The following is a 12,789-nucleotide window of genomic DNA, read 5'->3' on the forward strand; positions in this document are numbered from 1 at the left end:
GCTGGTGGTCTGTGCTGGTGAGTACACACTGCTGGTGGTCTGTGCTGGTGAGTGCACACTGCTGGTGGTCTGTGCTGGTGAGTACACACTGCTGGTGGTCTGTGTTGGTGAGTGCACACTGCTGGTGGTCTGTGCTGGTGAATACACACTGCTGGTGGTTGTGTTGGTGAGTGCACACTGCTGGTGGTCTGTGTTGGTGAATGCACACTAATAGTGGTCTGTGTTGGTGAGTGCACACTGCTGACGGTCTGTGTTGGTGAGTGCACACTGCTGGTGGTCTGTGTTGGTGAGTGCACACTGCTGGTGGTCTGTGCTGGTGAATACACACTGCTGGTGGTTGTGTTGGTGAGTGCACACTGCTGGTGGTCTGTGTTGGTGAGTATACACTGCTGGTGGTCTGTGTTGGTGAGTGCACACTGCTGGTGGTCTGTGCTGGTGAGTGCACACTGCTGGTGGTCTGTGTTGGTGAATGCACACTAATAGTGGTCTGTGTTGGTGAGTGCACACTGCTGGTGGTCTGTGTTGGTGAGTATACACTGCTGGTGGTCTGTGCTGGTGAGTGCACACTGCTGGTGGTCTGTGCTGGTGAGTGCACACTGCTGGTGGTCTGTGCTGGTGAGTGCACACTGCTGGTGGTCTGTGTTGGTGAGTGCACACTGCTGGTGGTCTGTGTTGGTGAGTGCACACTGCTGGTGGTCTGTGCTGGTGAGTGCACACTGCTGGTGGTCTGTGTTGGTGAATGCACACTAATAGTGGTCTGTGTTGGTGAGTGCACACTGCTGGTGGTCTGTGTTGGTGAATGCACACTAATAGTGGTCTGTGTTGGTGAGTGCACACTGCTGGTGGTCTGTGTTGGTGAGTGCACACTGCTGGTGGTCTGTGTTGGTGAGTGCACACTGCTGGTGGTCTGTGTTGGTGAGTGCACACTGCTGGTGGTCTGTGCTGGTGAGTGCACACTGCTGGTGGTCTGTGTTGGTGAATGCACACTAATAGTGGTCTGTGTTGGTGAGTGCACACTGCTGGTGGTCTGTGTTGGTGAGTGCACACTGCTGGTGGTCTGTGTTGGTGAGTGCACACTGCTGGTGGTCTGTGTTGGTGAGTGCACACTGCTGGTGGTCTGTGCTGGTGAGTGCACACTGCTGGTGGTCTGTGCTGGTGAGTGCACACTGCTGGTGGTCTGTGTTGGTGAGTGCACACTGCTGGTGGTCTGTGTTGGTGAATGCACAATAATAGTGGTCTGTGTTGGTGAGTGCACACTGCTGGTGGTCTGTGTTGGTGAATGCACACTAATAGTGGTCTGTGTTGGTGAGTGCACACTGCTGGTGGTCTGTGTTGGTGAGTGCACACTAATAGTGGTCTGTGTTGGTGAGTGCACACTGCTGGTGGTCTGTGTTGGTGAATGCACACTAATAGTGGTCTGTGTTGGTGAGTGCACACTGCTGGTGGTCTGTGTTGGTGAGTGCACACTGCTGGTGGTCTGTGTTGGTGAGTACACACTGCTGGTGGTCTGTGTTGGTGAGTGCACACTGCTGGCGTTCTGTGTTGGTGAGTGCACACTGCTGGTGGTCTGTGTTGGTGAGTGCACACTGCTGGTGGTCTGTGTTGGTGAGTGCACACTGCTGGTGGTCTCTGCTGGTGAGTGCACACTGCTGGTGGTCTGTGCTGGTGAGTGCACACTGCTGGTGGTCTGTGTTGGTGAGTGCACACTGCTGGTGGTCTGTGCTGGTGAGTGCACACTGCTGGTGGTCTGTGTTGGTGAGTGCACACTGCTGGTGGTCTGTGCTGGTGAGTGCACACTGCTGGTGGTCTGTGCTGGTGAGTGCACACTGCTGGTGGTCTGTGTTGGTGAGTGCACACTGCTGGTGGTCTGTGCTGGTGAGTACACACTGCTGGTGGTTGTGTTGGTGAGTGCACACTGCTGGTGGTCTGTGTTGGTGAATGCACACTAATAGTGGTCTGTGCTGGTGAGTGCACACTGCTGGTGGTCTGTGCTGGTGAATACACACTGCTGGTGGTCTGTGCTGGTGAGTGCACACTGCTGGTGGTCTGTGTTGGTGAATGCACACTAATAGTGGTCTGTGTTGTTGAGTGCACACTGCTGGTGGTCTGTGTTGGTGAGTATACACTGCTGGTGGTCTGTGCTGGTTAATGCACACTGCTGGTGGTCTGTGCTGGTGAGTGCACACTGCTGGTGGTCTGTGCTGGTGAGTGCACACTGCTGGTGGTCTGTGCTGGTGAGTGCACACTGCTGGTGGTCTGTGCTGGTGAATGCACACTGCTGGTGGTCTGTGTTGGTGAGTATACACTGCTGGTGGTCTGTGCTGGTGAGTGCACACTGCTGGTGGTCTGTGCTGGTGAGTGCACACTGCTGGTGGTCTCATGGTGTTGACCTATAGCTATGGGTCTGGGTCGTGGTCTCAGAGTTGAAGTTACATAGGTTTCCCTTCTAACAGCTCCAAGACAGAGCAGGGCCCCAGCCTCAGCCCTAACAGCTTGAAGTCCTTCCACTTTCAACAGACAGGAGAATCAACCATAATTAAAGCTAATTATTCCACGGTGCTCTGCTTGTGTGTTGGCCTCCGACGTACCCTGCAATGAGCAGCGAGGCAGCCGGGCCGTTTTTCTTCATAAAAACTTACGAGGAGTGCTGAGCAGATTAACAGCTTTAATGACAAAAATTACCGCTTACAACACTGACTTCAAATCAGAGGACAATATCCGCAGACAGATATTTTCGTGGTTTTCATAACAATTCATTATAGGTGGCACCGAGGGATTCCATTTTTATTTCCCCTGTGTCGTCTTTCTCAGACTCAGGTTCGTTTCTCTTAATGAGGCAGGAGAAGATAAAGGGCAGAGACAGTGTCTCCATGGTGGCTGCGAGCGAGAGACATTTGGGGTCACAGAGCCGTCAGAGATGGAGGGGAGGGGGCCAAGGAGAGACAGTGATGGGAGCAAGAGGCTTCCTGCCATAATGAACCAAAATTAAGACATAAATTCTCCTACCTTTGTTCCAACAGATCCAACTCGGGGATTCAGCTTTTTAATGAGGAATGGATCAGAAGCAAAAATTATTAGCTAATTAATTGTACAGAGAACAAAAAAAAAAACAATGAACTTACAGAAAGAATTGGGAGTTGGGAGCTGTTCCGTCGTAGTCTTCTAGATGCGGGACAGAAGGGACGACGTTAGGGAAGTCGAGGATGTGAGGATGGACTTATGCTTGGCTGCTCCTGGTCTGCCAGGCCTGCTGGGTGCAGTGGACTGTGGTGGAGTCAAAGGGCTTCCTGTGGTGGCCGTTTTCTGCCTGTCTTTAGACTTGCACACAATGCCAGTGTGGTTAGGCCAAATAGAGCAGAACCACTTGAAGGGGCTGGTAGAGCATAGCCTAAGAACCGCTGGGATAGTGGCGCTCAGACTGGGGCTTTAGGGACTAGCTGGGAAGTGCTTTAGGATCCCCAAGGGAATCTGAGTCAGAAACTGTGGGCTGCAGCCCATGGATCTGCAACTGTAATGAGTGTGCTTGGGTTGGTGAGATGTTCAGTAGGTAGAGCACTAACTGTTGAGCGTGAGGATCTGAGTTCGATCCCCAGAAGCTATATAAAAATGCCAGGCATGGTAGTATTATTTGAAATCTTAGCACTGGGGAGCTAGAGGGAGAGAGAGACTCTGGAGCTTGCTGGACAGTCAACCTAGCCAAATTGGTCAACTCCGGGCCAGTGAGAGACCTTGTGTCAAAAGGAGTTGGATGCCATTTCTTCGTTGCTACCCCAAGTTGTCCTCTGGCTTTCCTATATGCACACATGTGTGTCCCTGCACACACGTGGGCACACAGACGAATGAATGAGTGAGTGTCCGGTGACTTCGCTGCCCAGTAAAATGAATAGCCATGGGCCGAGAGTCGGGAATCAAGACTTTTATTCCATTCTGTGTCTTCTTCAGACTCAGCATGTGATTTAGGATTTTGTGTTTCCTTACTCCACGTGGGGGCCTTTCTTCTCTTGTCAACACACCAAGAACGATAATTCTGGTTGAGAAATTACTTTGAGATGAGTGCCTCATTTACTTTCACTGCTTGCAAAGCCCAAATTAAATCTCAGAGACCCTGCCACACACCTTACAATCCATTCATATCGCTAACAGGTTTAGATGCAAAAATAATTGAAATAGAAAAACACCCGACCTGTCATGAGCTTTCAGGTTGGCGTTTGAGCTTCCATTTCTTTGTTACTGTTTTTATTGGCTTTGGAGAGGTGCAGACTTCAAATTTTTTTTTTGTCATGATAGCACAAGAGATAGAGTTAAACAAAATGTTGGGAGCAGAGATGGGAGAAAAGGGCAGATGATGTTGCAGTTTAGAACACAGCAGACAGCATGTGAATGTCCTGACGATAGCTATCAGACTGTTACTGTCTCCTCAGTTCCAACGGGTTAAGGGTGTTAGCACAACTGTCTGTGAGAGACTAATGCCACTGTGGCCATCATTGACTCTCAGACAATAAAGATCCCGCACCATACGATACGGCTCCCGTCGGATGCTGGGCTGTGTGCCAGACACTAAAAGGTATGGACACTGGGGAAATAAAGCAGCGAGGAGTCTCAGTCTAGAGGGCACAGGTAGAGAAATATAATTACGAGACTCTGTGATCATCTACCCTGGGCACTGGCGGTCCCCAGGAACTTGCTGGCAGACAGACAGACACAACATGGAGGAAGTGGGAGAAAGCTACATGGGAAAGCAGATATGAGCTCAGCAGAACTCATCACTTTGCATGCTAGCTTGATCAATTTTCCTATTTGCTTCGTATTCATTTGGCGTTCTAAGTGCCAACACATCCAACATTTAAGGTCTCAAAATGTTTTAGTTAAAAGCGTATTTCCCCTTCCCCACGATCTCTCCTGCCCCCTCTGGCCTCTTCCTCGCTCAAATAGTCCGTTCAGCTTTTTTGTCATATGTGCACCATAACCTTCTCTTAACCCCGTTGATTCCCTTTCTCCTGTTATTTTTCTTATAATTCTTCTTCATTTCACTTTCCTTCACAGCTGAATTCCACTGTGAACATGACCCACATTTTCTCCATCCGTCTCTCTATTGGTGGACATTTAGGCTGGTTAAATTTCTTTACGTGTTGGGAATAAATATGGCTGTGTAAGACTGTGGTACATTCACTTTGGGTCTGTCTGGGCTACTCTAGCTGTCTCCTCTGTTTGTTCTGTTGTTAGCTTTCTGAGGCGCCCCCACACCGACTTCCTTTGTAGCTGTGGCAGTCTACAGCCCGAAAGGGTTACCCTGTCCACACATCCTCCTCCGCAACTGCTGCAGTTTGTTTCCTTGGCGACAGCCGTTCTGATTAGGGTGAGGTGGAATTCTTGAGGGTCAGTCCCATGGTCAACTTTACAGGATTTTGAACCACCTAGAAGACAAACCTCTGGAACTGGCGGTGAGGAAGTTTGTAGATTTGACTTACAGAGATAGGAAGGACCCTTCTCCCCCTTAAGTATGGGCAGCAGTTGAGCTGGGGCTCTGGATTGTTTGAGCCAGGAAGAGACCAGAAAGAAGGCAAGGGAGAGATCATGGGGGAAGGGGAAGTGCATTTTTAGTTAAAATATTTCAACCATCAAATGTTGTGTTTATTGGCACTTATAAAGCTAAATGAATAGGAAACAAATAGCAAAATGTTGGACAGGCTTTCAAATATTTGCTGCTGGACGTGCGTTTGCTTTTCAGAGCTATCATCTATTCAGTTCAACCGCACATTTATTGATCAAATGATTTGGTTTATTTCTTCTTGTTTAATTTTCTAGCTCTTTTTGTACTCTAGACACTACTCCTCTGACTGATGTATGTTTGGCAAAAGTATTTTCCCCCAGTCAGCAGGCCGTCTACTCACTCTGCAGATTGTTTCCTTGGCTGTGTGTGGGATTTTTAATTCTGCACCCTCACGTTTGTCAGGTCCAAAAATTTGTTATTTCCTTTATTTTTGGAGTCCTTTTCAGAAATCCCTCACCCATGCCTGTACTTTAAACTGTTGTTCCCTAGCTGTTTCAGGTCCTACATCAAAGTTCTGTGATCTATTTGGAATTGATTTTTTTTGTTGTCACAGAGTGAGAGAGATGGATCTACTATCATCCTTCTACATGAGGATAACAAATTTTCTTGCACAAATTTGTTGAAAAAGCTGTCTTTTTTCCAATGAATATTTTGACACCTTTACTCTAAATGAAACGGCCATAGCTGTGAGTGCTTATTTTGGGTCCTCCCTATTCTATTCTATTCTATTCTATTCTATTCTATTCTATTCTATTCTATTCTATTCTATTCTATTCTATTCTACTGTGAGCCTCTTTTGTGCTAGTACCATACAATTTTTATTACCCTGTCTCTGTATATAATGTGAGACCAAGTATTGTGATTTCTCCAATATCATCCTTTCTGCTTAGGTTTGCTTTGGATACGTATTTTGTGCTTCTATTTGAATTTTAGCTTTTTCTTTTTCTACTAGTTCTGTAAAAATGTCATTGGAATTTGAAATTGCTTTGGCAATACAACCCACTTTTACAATACCAACTCTGCCAATCCATGAGCATGACAGGTCATTCTGTTTTCTTGGTGCCTTCAATTTCTTTTAAAACTTTTTTACATTTTCCATTGTTGGGGTCTTTTATCTTCTTGGTTAGGTTTGTTCATAGTTACTCTCTTTTTGAAACTCATGGGATTTCTTTCTCAGCAAGTTTATTTTGGTGTATAGAAAGGCTGTGTGATTATTTGCACCTTGTTATTCTGAGTGTGTGCATTGGGTCTAAGATTTTTCTGGTGGAGGCTTGAAGGTATTTTAAGTATATGTTCATGTCATCTACTAACAGGGATACTTTGACTTATTTTGCTATTTGTATTCCTTTTGCTTCTTTTTATCACATATCTCACTAAGACTTTGGGCATTGTGAGGATGGTGAGGGTGGGTATCTTTGTCTCTTTCCTGAGACAGGATGAAACCCTTCCAGTCTTCTCCCATTTCGTGTGATATTGGCTTTATATTTGTCATGAGTGGGCTTTATTACCTTGTGTTCTTCTAGTTCCTAATTTCTTCAGACATGATATCATATTTTATCAAGGACTTTTTTGGATACTATGGAGATGATCATGTGATTTCCGTCTTTATTTCTTTCTGATTACATTTGCTGATGTGAACCAAACTTGCATCCTTGGGATGAAATCAACTTTGTCATGGAGTATGATCTTCTCCATGCATTCTTGAATTCAACTTGAAAGTCTTTAATTATTTTCATCAGGGAAATTGGCCTGTAGTTTTGACTTTTTTTCCTCACTGTGTCATTATCTGGCTTTGGTATGAGAAGAACACTGAAGATGAGAGCAGGGATTGATGTCATCCACTGTTAATATATCAGGACCTCTGTGACTTTATCTGATGTATCTAGAAGGAATACAGAGATTACTTTTTGTATAGTTGTTGGGTAGGTGCACTACTCTTCGTGGTCCTAGAAGTCTGGTAAATCCAGCCTTTTGAGGGCGCCTTTTTCTACTCGGTTGTGGCTTCTGTCATGAGATGTGTGCTCTAGCCTAGTCTTTAGCAAGTCATTTGTTGGTGTGTGAACAGACGGTATTCTGCTCCTGGGCCTCATGCTTTGCTAGTGTGATTCCATCCTCCTGTTGTGCTTTGCAGTCAGATTGGCATGCCTACTCTATCTTAGCAGAGTGAGAAGCAAGAGTAGAAGGGGCTGGAGAGATGGCTCGATGGTTAAGAGCACATACCAAGGGTCAGGGTTTTGTTCATAACATCTGTGACAGTGGCTCTCACAAGCACCTGTAATTTTAGCTCCAGGGGATTTGAAATCCTCTTCTGGACTCAACTAACTGAAAATAAAATAAGGGCTTGGTATGGTGGTGCGTGCCTTTAATCCCAGCACTTGGGAGACAGAGGCAAGTGGATCTCAATGGATTTAAAGCCATCCTGGTCTACCTAGTGACTTCTGGGATAGCCAGTGCTACATAGATGCAGGAATGGAAGCAAGTCAGTATTTATCTTCTCCATTAGAAGGGCATGTAGTTGGAGGGAAGTCCTGTGGCTTTCTTCATTCCTTGGTCACAGAAATTTAATGTATCTCATGTGCAACCCAACAGTGTTGGAGACTGCTGCTGATTTCCAGTTGCTTCTGTAAGACATTCCACTCTTCTTTCATTCTGTTGGAGTTACAGTTAAGACAACCTTCAGTGCTGTGTTTCATTTCTTAGTTCACAAACTGTAATCATAGACATTTGTGATGTCCTAGGCTCAAGAAACTAGTCTGTGAAATTCTGTCATTAATCCTGCAAAGTCCATTCTAGTCTTACCCTCATGTCAACTATAAAGAAATCAGGGCCAGAGGGGTTAAATACTGTATGTAGGAAATGGTGGCCCTCTGGCTCCAGAGCCTTCACGGTGGAAACAGAGCTTCCACTCCTGCAGATGGAAACAACGCTAAGAGTACAGAGAGTGGAAAGATTGTGCAGCCATTCTCAATCAGGTTGGCTTCATCCACCCTTTCCCCAAAACCAATGAGATTCCCCAGAATGTATGTTCATAAAAGCCACACTGCAAGGTCATTTATTATTGCCTTGAACCTTAGCTCCCTACCTTTGAGTGAAACCCTTTGAGCTTCCTTGAGGACAGTTTTTTTTAACCTTAAGTTGAAGAGAGTCTACAGCCTATGGTGGTTGTGTGGCTTGCTTTAGCTGTTACCTAAACTACAATCTCCATCACACTATTGGTGGGGAAAGATCATTTGTAAAGAAATAAGTCGGTCAGGAAAATAACGGGAACAAGCATTTGTCTTGCTCCCTAGAGCCACCTGGAGATGGACACGTCTGGAGAGCCTTTGCATACAGCACAGCTCATGTTCTGCTTATTTGAAACGTTAATATTCACACCGTATCTGCTCTTGGTGTCACCGTGGGATGGAAAACAATACTGCGTCTGTAAGAGGTTTCAATAAATTTTTATAGAAACGAACTCAAGATTCTGTAACCAGAGAAACACAGTAAAGGCTATGCATAATGTTCATTGAAGCCATTAATAGGATTTTCTGAACCATTCCAAATGCTCATAATTAGGTGGTGTCTATGTAAATTGTGGTTTACTCCTGGAGCAGAATGTTTTGCAGTCATTAAAATAGGTTTTCACAAATAATTTTTAATGGGGTAAGAATTTTTAATGATATAATATTAAGTGAAAAAACAGGATGCAAGATTATTATGTAAAGTATTCTTGGCTATGTAAAAATAGGCATTAATAGTCATTAAGAAAGAATAAAGATTGCACATGTTTCCCTAGAATATATCGTTAAGGGATGAGGTAATGAACAGAACAGCACATATAGAATGATACTAGTCCCTCCCGCTCTCTTTCTTTGTGTGTGTGCTATCTGGGCATGCATGTAGTTCTTTTCTGGAAGCTCACACAGCAATTGTTACTTCGGGCAGAGGAATTACTTTATTTTCATAATAATTATTTTATAGTTCAGATTTTTAACAATGTTCCTACATTTTATTCTCTGTAACAAGAGTTCCTATTTTATACCTGTCTGTATCTGCTCGTCTACCCTCTTGCCATTCACCACCCTCTCACCTACCTACCTATGTGTCTTCCTAAAATGTATCACTTAGCCAGAATGTGAATCTGAGTGAGTTTGTGGGTAACTTAATATTTCTTCTTTTTATTTTGAGTTTCTGTTTTACAAATGTGTATATCCTACTTTTATGATTTAAAAATATCAAATAAGGATTTGGCAGAGGCTGAAAATCTGGAATGGGGTCAGGGACAAAATGATAGAATCTCTGCCCTCATTTTATTGACATCTCTAGGAGCCTGCCCATGACTAATCAGAGGTTGAATTCTTCAGTGTGACCTTGTTCTGAGAATACGGTGCTGGGCTATGACTACCTCGTTCACCTCTCCATTATGCTCTGTTGCCTATCTTTCATTACATTTTATTTATCAGTGTGTCTGTTTACTAATTATTTATAAGATTAATTTACTTTCTAATTATAAGCATGTATGTGTATCTGTGTGTGAGTATGTACATATGAGTGTAGGTGCTCATGGAGGCCAGAAGAGGGCATTGTATCCCCCTGCAGCTGCAGTCACAGACAGTTATGTGCTCCCTGATGTGGGTTCTAAGAACCAAACTTGGGTTCTCAGCAAGCACAGTATATGCTCTTGACCATGGAGCCATTGCTCCAGCCCCTCCTGTTTATTATTTGTGACTCCTCCTGGGCTACAGGATATCAGCAATGATTGCCTCTGCTTATTCACGATACTAAAGGACCTGTTGCTGAGCTGTGGCCCAATAAGAACTTTTTGGTACAATAAATAACTCACCAGTTGTGACCCGTGGTTTCCAGAGTCAGTGACCAAACTCTGTAGATGAGAGCGGAAATGGACGCAGCAGCTTTCCGTGTGATGGTCGTTCCTGTTCCCATAGTGGACAACCAGAGTAGTGAGAGCGTAGGAGTAGGATTCATGGCAGGGAGAAGGGGATGATGCGTGTTTCTGGAAAGGGGGCATTCCCAGTGCTATCGTGGCAAGTGTCAGCCTGTAAGATGGGTGATGGGGCTTCATCTGTTGTCACATCTGCCGAAAAGCAAGGGTGGAAATGGATTACCAGCTGCCGTCTTAACCCTGGTGCCAGCGCATGCATCCCTTGCAGAGAAACACGTAGTGTTCAAGCTAATACGATGAAATGCTAGCAAGGAATTTAGATAGCTGCTCTTTTTCTTTTTGTCTCTGATCTGGTTGAACTAAGAGTTGGCCGTGTGTCTATTAGAATCATTTTGTTAGCTGTGGAGGGAGGGCAGGGGAGGGGCAAAGCTTTGAGAACTGAACACAGGAACCCATGTGCAGAACTGGCATTGCTTCTCCACAGCCCGTCTAACAAGCTTTCCAGGACGACTTGAGAAGTTCTTTAGGGAGCAGCTCTCATGCCAGTGTGCTTCCTGCTCTGGAGCAGGACATCTCTGGATGCTCCTTAAAGCCGGAATAAAGCAAAGCTCACGGCCCGAGGATGTATACGCCATTCCAGCCACTACCTTTACCCAGAATGTCTTCCCACTACATCTTCTTTAGGCCTCCCATCTGAGGCTGGCCTGTGGCTCTTTCTGAGTGCAGAGGTTCATCCATATCATTGTCTGAGCAGGCAGCAGTGGGAAGATGAGAAATGAGGCATTTCCGACTCCGGAGCCCTTGAGGTCAGTTCACCACCTGACTGTGCAGCCTTCTCCGACAATTGATTGTGCCTTCCCTGAGCTGTACCCCAAGGTTGCTGAAATCACCCCTCTGTAGCAGGCTCATCAGTTCCAGGTCCTGGGAACCTCTGCATTCCATGGCTTTCCCGTGGCCTACCTTCCATCTCTTAGTTTGTAGCTGTGAACCACAAGCTGGGTCTTGAATCCTAACCCCATGGTTCTGGAGGAGAGGTGACCCTGAGGATAGGCCAACAGCAGCTTGTCACAAAGCGTGGGAAAATTATCAACAAAAGATATGGAATTTTTTCCCCCCTCAAGAACAGTTTAGTTAGGGCTTCATTTTCCGATACAGAGAGCACATTTTTTGTTAATCTGCTCTTGGTGGCAACACTGGAGAGAGGAGACGGCACTGTGTTTTATCTACATCAAACAAACTCAGGGGGTCCGAGATAGTCTCTAACAAAGCAAAGTCAACACTGGTCTCTCTGTCATGGGTCACACACGCCAACTGTCCCTTTGATAGGTAGGAGAGGTCATCTAAATGCTCTCTGTGCCAGCATGCACCTCCTTCTTTCCCAAGACCTTCCTGTCCCAGGCGGCCTGCGGGGCTCTGGGCTGTTTGGGATGGTGGGAATGAAATGATTGTCAGGGGCAGGAGAATGAGCCTGGCTCTCTGTGGGGAGGGAGAGCGTGGCCTCTGGGGAAGCACTGAAGGCAGAAGCTTCATCCCCTTTTGGAAACACCTTCTTGAGGACTGTTGGATACCACTCTGCGTGGGAATGTGGAAGATTATTAGTGGCAGCAAGTGTTCTCTGAGCACTTTACAAATTCTCTGCATACAGCTAGAAGCCAATATAGCCTGCCCTGTTTAGTCTTCCTGGACAGGATCAGGAGCCTTTATTATCCCTTTGTGATATATATGTATATATACATACACACATACACGTATATGCCTACATATGTGACATATGATATACATGTGATATACACAATAGATATATGCATCACTATGATATATGTGATCTATATCATATATATATGATACACACACACACATACACACACCACAGAGAGGTTCAAGATGGCCTCCAGTTCCTCCCATTAGTCTCTGACATGAGCCAAGGAGCTTAGAGTTTTTCCTTCACCCATATAAAAGAGCAATTGAGATGAGGTATTTTGTTTTTGTTCAGATCTCTCAAGATAATTGTTATTCTGAGTATCAAGTCATCACAGATCCATTGCAGAAACTTGGGAAAATATAACGAGATAAAATGAAATTAAGAATGACCTATACTCTCTCCTACAGAGATTTTAAAGTTGATTTTATTTTCACACAAAGAGCACAGCCTTTTAGCAGGCCTGAAAGGTCACAGTTTATGCATACAAACGTATGAATGTTTAGTACATCTCTTACATTCAAATTAAAATCATATCGGCAATGAAAAATAGATTTTAATTCTGAAGTCCATTTTAGAAGCCTTAAAAATCTAAAATTAGCTGGGCATGGTAGTATATGCCTTCTTCTAATCCCAGCACTTGGGGGGCAGAGG

This window comes from Microtus pennsylvanicus, chromosome 11, assembly GCF_037038515.1.
Source record: "Microtus pennsylvanicus isolate mMicPen1 chromosome 11, mMicPen1.hap1, whole genome shotgun sequence".
Lineage (NCBI taxonomy): Eukaryota > Metazoa > Chordata > Mammalia > Rodentia > Cricetidae > Microtus > Microtus pennsylvanicus.